Raw genomic sequence first — 19,902 nt, forward strand, 5'->3', positions numbered from 1 at the left:
GTGAATCATTGTACTGAATACTAGGGCAAAGGCTGAAGAGGGAAGGAATAACTTTACATTTATTTCTTGAGGGAAAACCTAGGCATCTGTCTTGGGCAGGAAGTAGGTAGCTGAGACTTCCTGTAGATTTCAGTTTCACTGGCAGGGAGGAGCCTCTTGACTCTTCCCTCAAGGGACCTTAGAAAATGACATCAAAAGCCCTTCAGCTAGATCCATATCATTTCTGGCTGACTCTATTCTTCTTGTATCATAGAGATAGCCTGTCTGCCTGCCTGAAGAACCCAGCCTGTTTCTCCAAGTGCCCTCTGTCTCTAGCCTCTGTGATTAGTCTGTTTGAGCAGCCCTTCCTATATTCCCCATTCATCCCTTACCTGCCTATATTCCCTATTTATACCAACATCATCCTATCCCCTTACTTTTCATAACATATTTGGTGAGCAAAGTTAGTGAACAACCTATAATCTACTAATTAAGTTAAAATGAGGGTAGCTAGAATAACATTTATCCTGTCTAGCCTTTCAATGATTACCTGGTCTCTAATGCAAGGTGTCATAGATTTCTTGTTTGTAAAGGTCCCTAACTTTATTCAACAACTCCTGTATATCTATGATTACTACATGTGGTGTGCTCTGACTCTAGCTGAGAGTGTTTGCTTCATTCCAACAGCTATAGCTATAATTTTGACAATCTGGCAATAATTATTGGTCTCAAAAAGGGTTTTCATTCACTTATGACAATAGTTTGGCTCAAAAACAACACCTAAGAAAGATACTGACTCTGGGGAAGTTATAGACAACATCAGACTGCTATTTCAAGTTCTACAACAGATAAGGGAAGGAAAGGAACTGGACAAAGACAATTCTCCAGTTGGAGATTATGGAGTCCAAGTATCTAGGCAATAATACCACCACTAACAAAACACATAAGGCTAATGACAACCAACCTTTATCCCAATCACCTGCTGATTTCACAGTTACATTATTGCCAATTGTAGATAGAATGTTTATATAACCTGGGGAAGGGGTGGTTCATGTAAAAACCTACAAGGATTTCACCCCAAATGACATGGAAGTACTGAAAAGATGTTTTCCAAAGTTTTTCCAGCATCCTTTGAAGAGCGTTAAAGAATTAAAAAGAGTGTTTACATTGTTTAATCTGAGCTTCAATGATCTGGAATTTCTTTTAGGGGAATTTTACTCTCCCTCAGAAAAGGAAAAATTCCTAGCCAAAACAAGATCGAACCCCAATTTAACTGCCTGGCCATTGGTCCACCAGGACTTAGATTTTACACAACATGCTAATCTTAGATATTTAATGCAGTGTAGGACTGACCTTTTGGAAGCGATGCATATACATGCTAAGAGGCCAAATTCATGGCAAAAGTTCGAAAAGATGAGACAGGGAGAAGAACATCCCAGAAGCTTCCTCAATAGAGTGATAGAGGCAGCTGAAACTATATTAGGCCTCCATGATACACATGCCCAAAAAACAATAGATCACATCTGTAGGCAGTTTGTCAAAGGAGCATCAATCCCCATACAAAATTATTTCAGACAGAACTGTCCCCATTGGGAATCATTGCCACTGGAGGACTTGAGACAGCATACTCCCTACATACATGATTCGAAGCAAAAGAAAGCAAGGACAGCCAGGCAGGTAGACTCAGACAAGGACCAAATCATTGCAGACCTTAGAAAACAGCTCAAATAGGTGAAAGAGGAAAAGGAATTAGAAGAAATAAAGAATTTTGCCCTCCAGGCTAGTAGGGGCCGTAGTCAATCCAGGCCACCTACAAATAAGATTCCAAGACGAAAATCCTTTACTCCTAGCTGATACTTTTGTGGACAGGCAGACCACATTGTGAAATTTTGTAAATTTAAACAGCAAATTGACTTTGGTAGGAATAACAACTCTAGCCAAAGGGACAAAAGTACAAGGAATCTCCATAATAGTTTTCTGATATAGCATTATCATTGCAATAATTTGGCTTTGTATTCCTGTAAGCAATGAAGGCCGAATTCAGACTGGTAGCTAGTCCTACCCTGGAAGAACTTAGAGGACAAGCATAGTGATGAACTATATCATGCCATTCTCTTTATAATTATTTCACACCATATATAATTTCTATTGGCATTTTTCTATATACTAAAGGTATGTCAGGGCATACTAGAACAATTCTATGACTCATTTAGACACCCTACTTATAACTTCTCTATATTAGTGTCTGCAAGGGAGAGCATTACATATAGTTTTTAGAGAAGTTGGGTTTAAGTCTTGTTGATGTGACTTTTGGAAATTGTTTTTAACTTCCAGAGCCTCAGATTTTCCATCTATAAAAGATGAGGTCTGCATTAGATAGCCTCTGGGGTTCCTTCCATCTCTAAATGTATGAACCAATTAAATTGTGTTTTGATTTATCTAATTCTGAGAGAGGAGGGTTGATGTTCCCACCTAATGAAGTTTTATTGTCTATTTCCTCCTGTAATTCATTCAACTGTTTTCAGATTTGGATGCTATGTCATTTGGTGCATATAGGTACATTATTGATATTACTTTATTGTCTATGGTATCTTTTATCAAGATATAATTTACTTCTTTATCTCTTCAATTAGATTAATTTTACTTTTGCTTTGTTTGAGATGATAATTGCAACCCCTGATTTTTAACTTTAGTTGAAGCAACATAAATATTGCTCCATCCCTTTACCTTTACTCTCTGTCTCCCTGTTTTAAATCTATTTCTTGTAGAAAGCATATGTAGGATTCTGCCTTTTAATCTACTCTAATATCCTGTTCCATTTCATGTGTGAGTTCATCCACCTTACATTTACAAATGTGCTTATTAATTGTGTATTTATCTCTATCTTATTACCTTTTGTTTATCTTCTTCCTTCCCTTTCAACTTTTCCCTGTTCACATTTTTTTTTGCTTTTGGCTACTGCCTCCCTGAGTTCACCTTTATTCCCCATCACCCTTTCTTATTCATCCTCCCCTTCCTTATTCCCTATAGGGTAAAATACATTTTAAAACCTAACTGATTGTGAATATTATTCCCACTTTGTGATAATGCCAATAAGATTATGGTTGAAGCACAGCCTACCAAGTCCCCACTCCATCTTCCCTTCCATCATATTTATTTGTTCCATCTGCTCATATAAAATAAGATACCATCAACTTTTGTTTCTCTCTTTCTTTTCCCTTGATTTTGTATTTGTTTTATATCATCCAATCTTATTCAACTAACTCCATCCTTTCTGTCTGAGATTGCTCTAATTCATTGCCCAAATAGTGGTAAAGTTCTTAACTATGTTCAATACATTAAGAATCATGGATATCTTAAATATACTATCATCTTATTATGTAGTGATGCAATCAGTTTGACCCCATTATTTCACTTAATTACTTTAAATATTTTAAGATTCTTAAGTATCTCTTGTATCATAGAAATCTTAAATATCCTATTAAACACTTTTCCATGTAGGAATGGGATTAATTTTATACCAATGAATCTCTGGAGTGATTCTTGGTTGTAGTCCTAGATGTTTTGCCTTGTGGAATATATTACATGCCTTCTTGTCCTTTAATGTATAATCTGCTTGGGCCTCTGTACTCTTAACTTTAGCTTTATAATATCTGAATTTTTTTTCCTCCTTTTAGTATTTTCTCCTTGGCCTAGAAGTTCTAGAATTTAGATGTCCTGGAAATGTAAGAGTTGGGACGTCTTTCAGGAATGGATTGGTGAATTCTTGTGATTTTTATTTTCCCTTCTTTGTTCAAGGATATCAGGGCAGATCTCCATAATAATTTCTTGCAATGTGATGTACAGGGTTTTTTTTTTCTTCGTGGCTTTCAGGCATTGCCTTAGGGCTATGATGGTAAACCTTTGGCACAGGTCACAAAAAGGAAATACAGAGTCCTCTCTATGGGCATGCCTGCAGTCACCAGACAGAGTTCATTACTAGAATTGCAAAGGGACTTGGGGTGAAGCTGTACCCTCCCCCTCTCCATGCACTTGAGAACATGAATTACTTCACCTGCTCCTCTGCCTAGCAGCCCAATGGAAGCATTTCCTCCTTCCTCTGTCTGGGGTAAGAGATGGGTTGGGGGAGTCTCATGTTGTGTGAGGGTGTGGTGTAGACAGTAGCCTCTTCAGTCTGTAGTGAAGGTGATTTACATCATGGAGTTGGAGAGGAGCTAGGTTTGAGGGCAGCAGAGCTCAAAGCATGGCACATAGCTGGAGGGAAGGAGAATACTGGGGTGACTCTTTTTCCTTTCTCCACACATACCTCTCATCACCCACCCCCCTGCTCAGCAGCCCAATGGGGGCACTTCCTCCCTCCCCTCTCTAGGGAAAGGGGGTAGTTAGAGGGGGAGGGTAGGTCACAGTACTCAGTTTGAAGGGGAATTACAGCACTTGGTCTCTAGGGTTGTGGGCACAGCACTCAGTATGGGAGGTGGGTGGAGTCAAGGCCCAACACTTTGTCTCTAAAAGGTTCTCCTTCACTGCCTTAAGATAATTCCCCTGGATATATTTTTCCAGTAAAATATTATAGATTTCTCCTATTTTTTTTATTCTAGTGAATTGTTTTATTGTTTCCTGTTTTCTTGTAGAATGATTAGCTTCCATTTGTCCAAGTCTCAAATTTAGGGAATAATTTTCTTAATGTTTTGTACTACATTTTATAGGGAATTATTTCTTATTTGAGGTTTTATCTTTTTTAGGTATTTTCTTGCTAGACCTTTTATACTTCCTCTAGATCTTTTATTTACTCATGCAATTTTTTTCCTACCTGCCCTATTTGTTTTGTCATCTCTTTTGGAATTCTTTTAGGAATTCATTTTGGGAATAGTATCCTTTCAGTTTACCTTTGAGACTTCACACATTTCAATATTGGCATTACTCATCTCACCTGAGTTTGCATATTGATCTTTTCAGTTGCTAAAATAGTTTTCCAAGATCAAACTTTGTCTTTTGCCCATTTTGGAAGTGGAAATTCTTTCTGACTTTGCCTGTCTGCTGAAACTCAGCTCCACTGCTGAACAGGAGAGATTACTATCTCTGGGTTCTCCTGGATGCTATGGGCACTGGATTGAGCTTGTTTCATCTCTTCATCTGGCAAGTTCCCCAGGTGTCAAAATCAACTACTTTCTTCCTCTTATGGTTCTCCTGGGTGTGCTTGGAAACAGCTGTTCCTCAAGCTCCTCAGAATTTACAGAGTTGCTCTTATGCAAGTTCTTGGCACCTGTGCATGCTATCCTCTCTTACACCAATGAAAGGAGTACTTCCTCTCATCTACATTTTCTTTCATTGAAATCCTGCTTCACAATGTCTTTTGTTGGTTTTTCCACTCCAATAATTGTTGTGAAGCTTTTATTAGTAGTTTGCAAATGGGTTTGGGTGGGCCTATGGCAGTTCCTTGCTCTGTCACCTCAGCTATCAGAAATAGAAGTTTCTATGACCCTCTTATTAAATAGTTTATTTGGCATCCAAACTTTATGTAAAATCAGATCAATGCACATAAACGATATGTTATCAGTGCCCTATTAGCTGCATATTCTACAGTTTTCCTAATAGAAATAAAAATTGAGGGTGAATTTTGAATATAATATTAGAATTTGAAATAAAACACAACTCCCCAGTAATGGAAAGATTGGTGATTTTTTTCATCTTAAGAAACCATAATAACTCCATGAATACAGTTGGAACTACATCTGGGACATGGTACAAAAGCTTTGGGGAGCTGTTCAAGTCACTCCCACAGTAGAAATTAAATGATTTCCCATTAGTTAAAAAACTAGCAAGTTTAGAAGTACAATTTGAATCACCTTCTTTGTGTGTTTTAGTCCAGGACTCCCTTAACTAGGCATTTCTTCTCTCCATTAAGAATACTTAATTTGCCAAAATTATTAACAAATGTCATTAATATAGAAACATGTGTGTGCATATATATGAGTTTTTGGTATTTCATCATCAAGAAATTTTCATAAAGTCAGAAAAAAATCCCATCTATTTTCCAGATTGGATTACTATCAACACAAATATTTAGTTTGTAGCTTTTCTCTCTCCTGACTAATGTTATAGACAGAGAGAAGTTGGTAAGGAGTGTACACATCATAAGATGTTTCATGTTATAAATCACAGTGTTGGACAATAGCCTTGATGAGAGAAAAGAGGATCAAGACAAGGTTAACACCTTGTCCTCAAAAGCAGGATGAAGTTAGAAAAGCTGTCAAGATTGAGAATTTCATTTAGTTAGGACTGCTTACAATTTTGCTATAGAATCAGTGATTCAAGAGGCCTTATAAGGAAGAATGATCCTTATTTCTACCTTTTTCAAGTTAGAATGTAAATGAGAGCAGGAGGTGATTCTTAAGAGAATTGAAAGGAGTTTGTTCTCTTTTCACCCTCAGGGGATTATGAGTAAATAAAGATCATTTCTTTTATGCTCTTTGTGGGAACATTTGCTGAGAAAAATACTACTTGCTTTGTTTGTTGTATATATTTTTTAAACTTGGTTTAGTGTGAGGAGCTGGCTATTTTTGTTTTATTCTATAGTGCTTGAAATAAAATACATCTCCCTGGGACTTGAATTCCCACTATAGTGTGTCAAATGCCTTTCTATTGCAGCCATTACTCCAGCCATTATGAGCTGGTGAGCTCTCAAAGACTGTTGAACTATGAGAAAACTATACCTCTTTTCAATGTAAATTGATGTTTTCTTCCACACATTAACTTAGCTGTCACACAGAATCCTCTTATGAAGCAAGAAGAAAAAACAAAATGGTCAAAATGTATCCATAGACTAGGAGTAGGCATAATTTCATCATGCAGAGAACCAAAGAATTTTAGAACTGAAAGTCTTAGGAATTGTCTTTTCCATCCTTAAGTACGGAAGTTTTGAAAAGAGGATATTTTTATATTTTACATCAAAGGCTTTTAAAGGATATTCACTGATAAACATATTTCTTTCCTCAAGGAAATTAGCTTTTATAGTTGACCTAGCAATGAGGCACCAAATTAATTGTTTTTCATAAGGACTATTAATCACATTGGTGACAATTTCCCACACTGCACCCACAGAGTAATTGAATATTGCCATTCACTTTGAGTACAATTTAAATCACCCAGCATGGTTAAATGCTGCAGACGGAAGAGGGTGTAAGTGGTTGGAGATGATCCATAAGCTAATTGCTAAGCTGTGGTGGCATTTTCATTTATTATAGGCTATTCGACCATTAATTGTGTATGGTGATACAGTTCAGTGGAGTGTCTCATTGAACAAGTTGCAAAGGTTAACTTACACCAACTTGAAAAGAACTCAAATGTAGGGGGAAATTGAACTACAATATTCTGTCAAACTCACAAAATAATGCAATAAAAATTATTTAGGTTTACAAAGCACTAGTCAACTACTTTAATGATGAATGTAGATTTACATATTATTGAAACATTCCATAAGAGGAGGAAAATATCATGTTCTCAGTTTTTCTAATGATAAATTAACATACTGGATCCCTTTGAATTAAAAATCATTACAATTATTGACATATTGTTTGAGATAAAATGAACTAATGTTGCATTAGTGAAGACTCATCAGAAAGTTTATTAATTCTGCTTCTGTTTACATTTTGGAACTCATAGTAACTTATTCATCTGTTTGAAGTAAAATGCTTGAAAGTTAATTTTAGAAGAGTAGTATATGTTCTCAAAATCTGTATCCTGAGTCCATATTCCAACAGAGAGAAATCTCAAATCAAGACATGCTTTTTTACAGAAGAAAAATTATATGTATCCTTTTTAATAGAATTTATAGAAAAAAGGATTGGCTCTATGCTTCCATCTATGTAGGAAACTCCCAGATTAAAGTAATACCACTACCACTGAAGGTTGTAAACTTCTTTGCATTTCATAGTCTTTGAGAATTATCTTAGATAGTGAGATATTAAGTGATGATCAGTAATACAAGAGTTATGCTTCAGAAGCAATTTGTAAATTCAGGTTTTCCTGTTCCCAGGCTAGATTTCTAACTGCTATTGATTCATATAATAGAATTATAGATAGAAACTAATTCATTAATTAACCAGCATTAATCACTGCATCTTTCTATAATTAAACCCTTGTTATAATGGAGGAACATCTTCTAAATTCCTCTGGGGTATATCATATAGTCTAGGCTTGATTCTGTGGGATTAAAGGAGTGGCTCAGATTTGTTCATGGTTAATTATTAAAGAACCATTGGGTTCTTAATACATGCCAGGCAAAGTAAGAAGCAGTTATCTCAGTGCATGACTATGGGTAGTTATATGTTCACTAAAAAGTGGTTGATGGTGATAATTCTGCTTCCATAATAAATCTTTTATATCAGATATTATACCTTATCACAATTTCAACTCTCATCCCCAACCCAGTCCCACACATCATTTTTCCCTAGGAAAGAACTCTCCCATTTTTAATACAATAATAACTCAGTTTTTGTTGATATTGGTTATCAGTGGTTTTGGTTTTTATCAGGTTTTTCCAGGAAAAAAAATTGTCTTAGTTTTCTTTGGTTGACTCAGATTTTTTTTGGCATGCCCAGGTGACCTCACTGCTAATTTTGTGTAAAGAATGGTGACCCACACATTCTCCTGCTTGGTATGGCATTATTTCTCATTATGTAAGCATCACCCTGAGCTACTAGCCAAAGAATTTTGTTCATTTCCAATGCCATTGTGCATTCTTTATTGATTGTGAGTGATAATACAATTATAATGTAAATTATTACTGTATATACAATATTTGGTTTAATGTTTATATTGCATTTTTCAGTTTTAAAGTGTACATAAAGGGCATAAGATAAAATAACATGTGCTCAAATCTCATTGTCCCTGTTAAGTATTTTCCTTGATAATAAGCTAACCCTTTCCTTTTACTTCCATCATGAGACCAAAGAAAGTTTCCAGAAAGTACCATGATACCTTAAGTCCTCATGGAGGGAGATTCTCCTTCCAAACAATAACCTCTCTCTTCTCTCCTAGCCATAGCCTAAATTCATGTGCCAAGAAGAGTCCCCTCTAGAAATTAGGTTACACATTATCGTGAGAAATAAAATCTGAGTGTATATTTTAGGAAAATGAAAGCAATATTGGGTGGTCTGTGTGACATCATATTTTCTATGAATGTGTGTAAGTGGATGTTTTATTTTCCTTTTTTGTGTCTTTTCAAATAAAAAAAATTAGAAACTGGCCTTGTGAAATGGTAATTGATATCATGGAAAATAAATAAGTCACCTACTGTTTGATAGTTAAAAGCTTTAAATGATTCCTCAGCTCAGCCCTCAGTGGGATGCTTCCTACATTCAATGACTATATAAACTCATTTGATGTGAACCACTTACTGCAATTTGAATTAGAAAATGCTTTGATTAGACAGGAAGCAAGATGTGAGAGATGAGAAGCCATTAGTATTCTTTTCTAAAAGTAGCTTAAACACGGAGTATAGGAGAGTTAAAAAGTAAATTTGCTATCTTCATATTCTTGAAAATATTTATCTGCAGGTAAATGACAGTCCCTTTCTATCAGTTGCATGTTACTCCTCTGATGAAATGAATGTCATGACCAAACCTTTGTAGAAACAAACACAATTCCAATCAAGAAAACTATACATCTATCTATCTATCTATCTATCTATCTATCTATCTATCTATCTATCTATCTATCTAACCGTCTGTCTATCTATCTATCTGTGTAATTAAGATTTGCTCCCCAGGACTCTAAATCCCAGCTTCCCATGTTCCCTCTCATGTTACATCCTTACGTTTTGTAGGCAAAGTTTTTGTGTGACTCCACCCCTTTCTCTCTTTTCCATTGAACGCAGCTGGGAAAGCTGGCTTTACTTATGCTTTTACTTTTGTCCTTTCATTTCTTTTACTTCTAGTGATTATTAATACATCTTATAAAATATAATACTTGGAGTCACTGGATATTAATTTTAATCTTACATATCTATCTCTTTACCACTGTCTCGCTATCTATGTGTGTGTACACATAAGAATGTATAAATGTGTATATGTACATAACCATATACATAAACAAGTTTGTTATAAGTATATGTGTGTGCACACTGGTATCATACATCATACATCAGCGTATGTGAACATTAGTGTCACTTGTTCTTTGGAACAACCAATCTACCTCAGCAACTTATTTCACCAAAGTATACTATTTAAGCATTTTTGTTATGTTGCAGTGCATAGAATTTTCTAGCTATTCATTTCTGTCTGACAAAAGTAACTCTTTCTTCCATCATCCACAAATTTAATATGCGTCCTTACCTCCCTCCACCCCAACCATCAGTCAATCAGAAAAAAAAATTGTGTTAATTTCAATATGAGTTTTCCTGTCTCTACATAGTTTCTATTAAGATAGGAACTAGACCAAGATGATGATAGAGGTAGCTAGGAATTGGAAAGAATATATTTTAGACTTCTATTTTCACCGGTCTAGTACTATCTGTAAGGGGGAAAAGAAGTTTTATGTGTTCAATATATTAAAAGATGGTCACCAGTGGATTAAACTATTATCAATCCTCAATTAAGAATAATCTCAAGTCAAAATTGACTTTATGGTGATTTATTTATAATTAGGAAGGTTGAAGGTAGGGAAATTGAGAGAGAGAAACTCTGGCTTGGACCAGAGTCTCAGAGCAGGCAAGAATTTAGAGGCCCCAGCAGAGGGGCACAGAGGTTAATTAAACCTGGCTTCTAGCCACAAGGCCTTTTACAATTAGAGAGGCAAGAGAGGCCTCCTTCAGAGTAGAGCCTCCAGAAACACCAAGGGAAGAGAGAGTCAGCCTAACTTACTCACATGACAATTCAAAGGGAAGCAGTCTGAGGTCTCACCAGAGACCCTTCAACACCAACTTCAAAGTGCCAACTGCCTCTACAGGAAGTTACCATCATATTTAAAAGACAGCATCTTTCGTCACTTCCTGCATCCACCTCCAATTTGCGTGTCCAATCACAATAGATGATTCTCATAGTACTGCCTAGGGGGCAGTCAGTTGGTTCTGATTTGTCACCCACTCTAACATAGGTGGATTACGGACCACCCAGAATTAGAGGTGTTCTCACCTTTTGTGATTAAATCTAAAGATGGGCAGTGTAGACTTAATCTAATTATCACATATCCTTTATTGAAGAAATATAATCTATCACTATAGGTTGGTACCTTACCTTCAACTTGTAGAGACTTTCGTCTAACAATAAGATATTAGTGATTTATATTGGCTTATTACACTCAGGTTGTCACAGCTCCACATCAGGTGCTATGATCAACCAATCATTTGATGATCATTTATTAAGTGCTTACTTAATATTAAGTGTCTGCATGCATTGTACTAAGTTTTGGAGATATAAACACAGGCAAAAGGGAGTCCTTGTCAAAGAACTCACATGTTAATGGGGAGAGATAGCAAAGAAATGAATATGCACAAATGGGCTATATGCAGAATTAATGGGGAATAATTTAGAGAGATAAAGGCACTAGAATTAAGGATTGGGAAAGGCTTCTTATAGAAAATGGGATTTTAGTTGGGAAATAAAGGAAGCCAAAAGAAGTCAGTAGTTAGAGGAGAGGAGGAAGATCATTGTAGATATGGGGGACAAGCAGAAAAAATGCTCAGGGCTGAGAGGTGGAGTGTTTTCTCTATGGAACATCTAGGTAGTCAGTGTCACCAGATTAAGGAGTAGGTATAGAAGAATAAATTGTAAGGAATATTGAAAGGTAGGAGGAGGTGAGATTATGAAGGGCTTGGAATAACAAATAGAGAATTTCATATTTGATTCTCTAGGCAATAGAGTTTATTGCATGGTTTTGGGATATGTAACATGATCAAAGCTGTACTTCAAGAAAGACACTTTAGTGGCTGAATAGAGGAAGAATTAGAGTGGGAAGTAGATAGAAGCAACAGCAGGTTATTGTAATAGTCCAGGAAAAAAGTTGATGGGGGCTTATGTTATAATTCTGAGAATGTCAGAGGAAAAAGGGACCTTTATTCAAGAAATATTGCAAAGGTGAAATTAACAAGCCCTGTCAAGTCTTTGAAGATGGGGGTAAGAGAAGACTGGGGAATTGAGGATGGCTACTGTTTTGAACCTGAAGTCTTGGAGGATAATGTTGCCTTGTATAAAAAGGGAAGGCATTAACACAGTCCTGAAAGAAAAGACAGAAAGAGATATTCCATTAAAAAAAACACAGATAGAATAAAATACCTGGTAGCTTGCCTGGCAAAATAATCCCAGGATTAATATAATTATAAAACATTTTACATAAATAAAGTTAGATCTAAATAATTGGAGATATATAAATTGTAACAGAAGAGCAGAACCAATATATGTTAAATGACAATCCTAAATAATCTACTTATTCAATGTCATTCCAATTAAATTATCAAAAATTATTTCATTGAGTTAGAAAAAAAACTCATCAGAAGGATAAAAGATCAAGAATATAAAAAAGAATTAATAGAAATGATAAAGGAAAGAAATCTAGTAATAGCAAATTTTAAATTATATTATAAAATGGTAATTATCAAAACTATATGGGGCTGGCTAAGAAATAGAAAGGTATATAAGTGGAACAAAAGAGACATACAAGAAATAGGAGTAAAAGATTATACTAACCATTTTGACAAAAGCAGAGATTCACTTTTAGGGGATGATTAATCACTATTATCACTATTTTCTAAAAGTTCTGGGACAATTAGGAAGGCTATTGAAGACTAAATTCAATGTAGTATCTTGCACTATTCACTAAGATGAGACCAAAATGGATATATGATCTAGACATAAAAGAAACATCATGAGTAATTTATAATGAAGGAACATATTACCTATCAGATTTATGAATAGTGAATGAGTCAACAAGAGCTGTAGTAAATTGTAAAATGAAAAATGGATAATTTTGAGAACATTCAACAGAAAAGTTTTGCACAACAAAATTTGTCAAGATTAGAAGGAAAACAGAAAATTGAGGGTGAGGAGATTTTATAGATAGCCCCTCAGAGGTCTAAAATATTAAATATATAGCTACAGTGTCAAATTTATGAGAAAAAGAGCAATCCTCCAACTGATAAATTTATAAAACATATGAACATTTTTCAGATGAAATCAAAGCCTTCTATTAGTACATGAAAGAGTGCTCTAAGTCACTACTAATTAAAGAAATGCAAATCAAAACAACTCTGAATTTTCCTCTCACTCACATTGGACTGACTAAAATGACAAAAGAGCAAAATGACAAATGCTGAAGAAAGTGTCAAAAAATTGAGATACTAATATACTATTGTAACTGTAAACTGATGTAACTATTTTGAAGAGCAATTTTAAATCACACCCCAAGAACTACATACTGATGCATAACTTTTAAACCCAGTTGCTGGAGTCTGTTTCCCAAGAAAATTAGGGATAAAAGAATGAACTCACAGGTTCTCTTTGTGGTACCAGCTATCTTTGTGGTGACAAAGGGAAATTGAGGGGATACACATCAGCTGGGGAATGAATATAAAAATTGTGGTATATGATTATGATTGAATTGTACTGCAACATAATGATTAAGAAAATAATCTTTAAAAAACTTGGAAATTTTTTATTTAAATTTTAAGCTTTAAATATATTTAAGAGTTTAAAATTTTAAATTAGACTATCAATAATCACATTAAAAAGTGTTCTAAATCCCACCTGATTAGAGAAACACAAATAAAATTAAATCTGATATACCACCTTACACCTAGCAGATTGACCAATATGGCAGCAAAGGAAAATGATAAATCTTGGAGGGAATGTGGCAAAATTTGGACACTAATACACTGCTGGAGGGGTTGTGGATTAATCCAATCATTCTGGAGGTCAATTTGGAATTATGCCCAAAGGGCTTTAAAAGAATGTCTGTCCTTTGATCCAGTCATATTACTGCTGGGTTTGTAGCCCAAAGAGATAATAAGGAAAAATGCTTGCAGAAAAATATTTATAGCCATGCTCTTTGTGGTGACAAAAAATTAGAAAATGAGTGGGTGTCCATCAATTGGGAAATGGGTGAACAATGTATGATATCTAATGGTGATGGAATACTATTGTGCTAAAAGTAATAATGAACTGGAAGATTTTAATGTAAACTGGCAAGAGTTCCAGGTATAGATACAGAGCAAAATGAGCAAAACCAGAACATTGTACACAGAAAGTGAAACATTGTGGCGCAATCAAATGTAACAGACTTTTCTACTAGCAGCAATGCAATGATCCAGGACAATCCATAGGGACTTATGAGAAAGAATGCTATCCACATCCAGAGAAAGAACTCTGGGAAGAGAAATACAGGAAAAAAAAAAACAAAAAAAAAATGATCAATCACATGGTTCAAAGAAGTTTTGATGTTTAAAGATCACTCTATTGCAAATATGAATAACATGGAAATAGGTTTTGAAAAATGATACATGTATAACCCATTGGAACTGCTTGTGAGCTCCTGGAGTTGGGAAAGAAAGGGGTGGGGAAAATCATGAATCATGTAACCATGGGAAAAATTCTAAATAAAGTTTAAAAATATATTATTTTACCCACTCTTTCCTTAAAACTATGTTAGCCTACAATTAGTTTTTACTTTCTTTTTCCATAGTTTCATTATAAAATATTATGGTGTTGTGGTCTAAAAAGGATGCATTTAATATCTCTGATTTTTTCCATTTAACTGTAATGTTTTTGTGTCCTAATTTATTGCCAGTTTTTTTAAAGGTAAAATGTACTGCTGAGAAACTATACTCCTTTCTGTTCCCATTCAGTTTTCTCCAGATATATGTCATGTTCTTTTAATGTTAAAAGTACTAATTCTTCTTTCTGACTGTGGCTCCACAGTATTTTTTTTATTGTTGCTTGTAGTATTTTCTTCTTAAACGAAGAGCTACAACACTTAGCAATGATGTTACTGTGCAATTTCATCTTAGGTTCTCAGAGTTAATGACAAGTGAATTATTTCGATTCGTAATTTACTTCTAGTTCTAGAATTTCTGGGCAATCTTTCTTAATGATTTCTTGGAATATTGTTTCTGAACTTTTTTAGGATAACTTTCTAGGATTTCAACAACTCTTATATTGTCTCTCCTTGATCTATTTTCTAAATCAGTTTTTTTATGATAAGATGTTGCCATTCTTTTATTCATATCACTTCAATCTTTTGATTTTGCTTTGTTATATCTTGTTCTCTTTGGAAGTCATTAGATTCCCCTTGTACAATACTAGTCATTAATGAATTATTTTCTTCAGTAGGTTTCTAAATATCTTTTTACATATGGGTAATTTTTTTTCACAGTTCTCTTGATTTTCTTGCATTGTTATTTTTTTCTATTTTTTCCTAAAATTCTCTCATTTGGCTTCTGAGGTCATTTTAAAGATCTCCAAGAAGCTCTTTTTTAGAGCTTCTGACCATTTTTTTGTTTTTATTTGCTGGATTAGAAGTAGATGTTTTTACTTCACTTTCCTCTGAGCTTGAACCCAGGTCTTCTTTTTCCCCATAATAGCTATTAAAATTTGTGTTCTTTCTCTTTTGTTTACTGATTTTAAAAAAATAGCAACCAAACCAACAAGTTTAATTGTTAGCTTTACCCTAGAATCCAGTAGTTCCTAGGTTGTGGAAGATGGTGCCTCAAGTTTCAGCATGTTTTATATTTGTTATTTTGTGGGCCCTACGTATTTAGCTCTTATAATTTGTATAAGCAAGGGTCAATTGTATTCCTGGTCTCCCTTTCAAGCCCCAGTCTGTGATTGACTTCAGCCAACCAGAGACCCCTGTCAATTTTTTTTACTGCAACCAGAAAGCTTATCTCAGCATTATGGAAGCAGTTAAGTACTCCACTCTTCTGGGGATGATCATAGCGAACAGGTCCCTCATCCCTCAGTAAGCAAAATAATTGGCATATCTTACATCCTCCCTCTTCCTCTCCTGATACTGCATCCTGGGATAGAGCAGGTATCTGCTTCATATGTGATTAGCCTCCTGAGTGGGTGAGTCAGGATCTCTGATCTGAGATTGTAGCTAACAGAACCACTCCCAAGGTTTGCTGCCTATTGACTCAGCTGGTATCTAACACTGGCATAAGCATCTAGGTTCTGCAGACAAGGTGAGGATATAGTTCTTTACCTCAGGGATTGGTGTTTATTGATTCTGTATGTTTGCTTGCTTCAGGTTGTTTTCACTATCTGAAGAGACTCAAGTCAAAAAATTCAGTGACAGGGCAGCTGGGTAGCTCAATGGAGTGAGAGTCAGACCTAGAGACAGGAGGTCCTAGGTTCAAACCCGGCCTCAGCCACTTCCCAGCTGTGTGACCCTGGGCAAGTCACTTGACCCCCATTGCCCACCCTTACTAATCTTCCACCTATGAGACAATACACCGAAGTACAAGGGTTTAAAAACAAAAAACAAAATTCAGTGACATTTCTCCTTAATTATCTTTGTTTTGCTCAGTTTCACTCCTGACTCATCTGTTTTAGTACCTTTTATCATGGATTCTGTGTACTTGTTTTTTTTTTTATTTTTTAGTTGGAGTATTTGCAGAATGAAGAAGTTTCACACTCTACTATGCCACATTCTCATAATCTTCCTCAGGATCTTTAACATTTGCCTGAGGTGATAGTATTCTCCATTTGAATCCAAATAGATAAGAATGATGGTTTTGATTGTGAACAAATAAATGAATTAATTAAGCATTTATTAAATGTATATATATATGCTAAGCACTCTGTTAAATTCCTGTGATACATATATAAAAGTAAGATAGTCTTTATTCTCATGGAGAACTTTCCTTTTTGGCTCTTCAATAGCTTTGTTTGTAGTACCTCTTGAAACAGTTTCCAGGACGTATTTTCATAAGGATTGATTTCTAAGATTATGGTTGAAGGAACCTGGCTGGAAACTTATTTTCAAGGATTTTAAACTATGGAATCCTTGGTTTCAATAGAGGTGAATGTTGTAATATATTTTGACTTGCTTGCCTCATGATATTAACAATAAAAATAGAGAGTATTTTATTTAATACTTTAAGGTATTAAAAACTTTACAAATATTTCATTTAATCCCCAGAACCTCCCCAGCTGATTTTACAGATGAGGAAACTGAGGCCAAAATGGTTAATAAATTTCCCCATGGTTGCACATTTAGTAAATACCTAAGACTAAATTTGAATTCAGGTCTTCCAGACTCTAGGCTCAGCCCTCTATTCATTGTACCATTTACCTGCCCCAGGACAAAGTATTAGGGAGTAAAATATTATATTCTAATTGCTGGTCTTAGCATGTGGTTCTAGGAAAAATGAATTCAGTTATTGACACTAAAAATCACTGAAATGTATTTCATTCAGTTTCTGCGACGGGGGGATTTATGTTTTCCCCCTAAAGACTTAATTATATATTTTCCCAACTGTATGCAGAAAAAAATTTTAACATTTTTTCTCACATTTTTCAATCCAAATTATTTTCATGCAAACCTTCCTAAGGAGATAAATAATATGATACAGAATTACATGTGTTATTATGCTATATATATTTATACACATATGTATTTTCATATTTGTCATATTGTGGAAGAAGACACATAAGATACATACAAGAAAATCATAGAGGAAAATTAAGTGAAAATAGTATGCTTCAATGTGCATTCAGACTCCATCATTTCCTTCCATTACTGTGGAGAGGATTTTCATCATGTGTCCTTTGGAGTTTTCTTGGATCTTTGCATTGCTAATAGTAGTTAAGTTATTCATAGTTGATCATTGCAGAATATTTCTTATAATTAAAAAAATAATCTTGGAGATATATTAAATTTGTAATCATTAATAAAGAGAAAGAAAGCTATTACCAGATTTTTTTTCCACCACAGTTTTCCAGATGGATTTCTTCAGGTTCTAAATTCTGAACCTGCCCAGACCCAATTTACAAGTAGTGACAATGGGGCCCATTTAACTTAAACACATAGTCAGGTCAGATAAAATTAGGTCAGCCAAAAAGCAGGCCTCCTTTGGGAAGCGAATGCAGGAAATAGACCTGGAATTCCAGCTTGATGTGGCTTTTATACCATCCATGACTTTACACCTAGTCATGGGTATTCCCCTGTAGGCACAAGAGTTTTGCTGTCAGGATAAAGTAATAGTAGATGGGAAGAAAAAAATTTGATAGAGAAGTCAGTTCAATTTATTGTATCCAAAGGTTTAGTCAGAGTTTCATAATATAGTGTTTGATTTCTGGAAATATCCTTTATTACTGTCATCTGTGTAGTCCATTTGTAATCATGTTGATACTTACAATAACTTCTCCAGGTCTACTAACCTGGTTGAAGCTATTGGTGATATTGTTTCCTAAAATAGCTTTAAAAAGATCTTAGAATACAATGGTGGGCAGGGAGGAGCCAAGATGGCAGCTTAGTAGCAGTGAATATTGAAACTGCTCTGACAATCCTTTTGAACCAAATTTCAAAGAGCACATCAAAATTAAGGAAGTAAAAAACCAACAGCAAGATGGAGTAAAGAGGCTCTCTTGCAACTTGAAAGATAGGCAAAGAGAGTTGATTTTCACAGGATAAGAGGGAACTAGAAGCAAAACTCGACACAGAGAAATGCTGGCCAGCTTCTCCACCACCTGCTGAGCCAGGATCCATGACTGGGTAAATTCAGGATCCTGAGATTTGGGCTACCCCAACAAAAGAGCATCTCAGATGAACCCCTTGATGCCCATGTCCTGGCATCTGCCAGTAGTGAGGCCCCAGTAATACATAGATCTGGACCCTTTCAAGCCTGTCCCACTGCAATGAAGACCTAGCCTGAGGGCAAAACAGTTCACAGTGCAGATTTCTGCAAGCCAACATCAGAGGAAATGGAATCATAACCTTTTAGAATTTCTAGTTCATGGGCAAAAAAAGGCTGGGAAAATAGGCGAAGAATAAAAGAAACACAAACCTAAATCCAAGAAACCACATGCAAAACTTCAAAGAAAAATGGGAATTGGTTTCAAGCTCTGGAAGAACTCAAAAAGTAATTTAAAAACCCAATAAGATTGGTCAAAGAAAAATGGAAAAAAGAAATGAAAGTAATACAAAAGGAAAATAAAAGCATAAAAATTAACTGGCAAAACAATCCAATGAAAAAAAGATTTCCGTGAAAAGCTGAATGAACCAAATGGAAAAGGAGGATCAAAAGGTCATTGAAGGAATCCAATCATTAAAAATTAGAATTGGGCAAATAGAAGCTAATAGTTTCAAAAGAAATCTAGAAACAATAAAACCAAATGAAAAAAAAATTTTTTAAATAGAAGAAAGTACGAAATATCTCATTAAAAACAACATCTGCCCTGGAAAATAGATCCTGAAGAGACAATTTAAGAATTATTGGAAGATCTGAAATTCATGATAAAAATGCAACTCTAGACATCATTTTACAAGAAAATATCCAATATAATTACCCTGATATTCTTAAACAAGAGGGTAAAATAAAAAGTAAAAAATCCACATATCACCTCCTGTAATAAATCCAAAAATGACAACTCCTAGGAATGTAAAATTCGAGGTAAAGAGCTCCCAGGCCATGGAGAAAATACTGAAGGCAGGCAGAGTGAAACAGTTCAAATAACATGGAGCCCCAGGCAGCATTACAAAGGATCTGGCAGATTCCATATTGAAGGATCAGAATGCTTGTAATGTGATATTCCAGAAGGCAAGGTAACTGAGTTTACAACCAAGAATCACTTAACCTTTAAAAATGACTATATTCTTTCAGGGAATAGTATGGCCATTTAATAAAATAGATTATTAATCATTCCTGAAGAAAAGACCATACCCAAACAAAAAATATGATGTCTGCAAAATTCAAAAGAAAAATAAAAGTAA

This window comes from Gracilinanus agilis, chromosome 6 (genome assembly GCF_016433145.1).
Source record: "Gracilinanus agilis isolate LMUSP501 chromosome 6, AgileGrace, whole genome shotgun sequence".
Taxonomy (NCBI): domain Eukaryota; kingdom Metazoa; phylum Chordata; class Mammalia; order Didelphimorphia; family Didelphidae; genus Gracilinanus; species Gracilinanus agilis.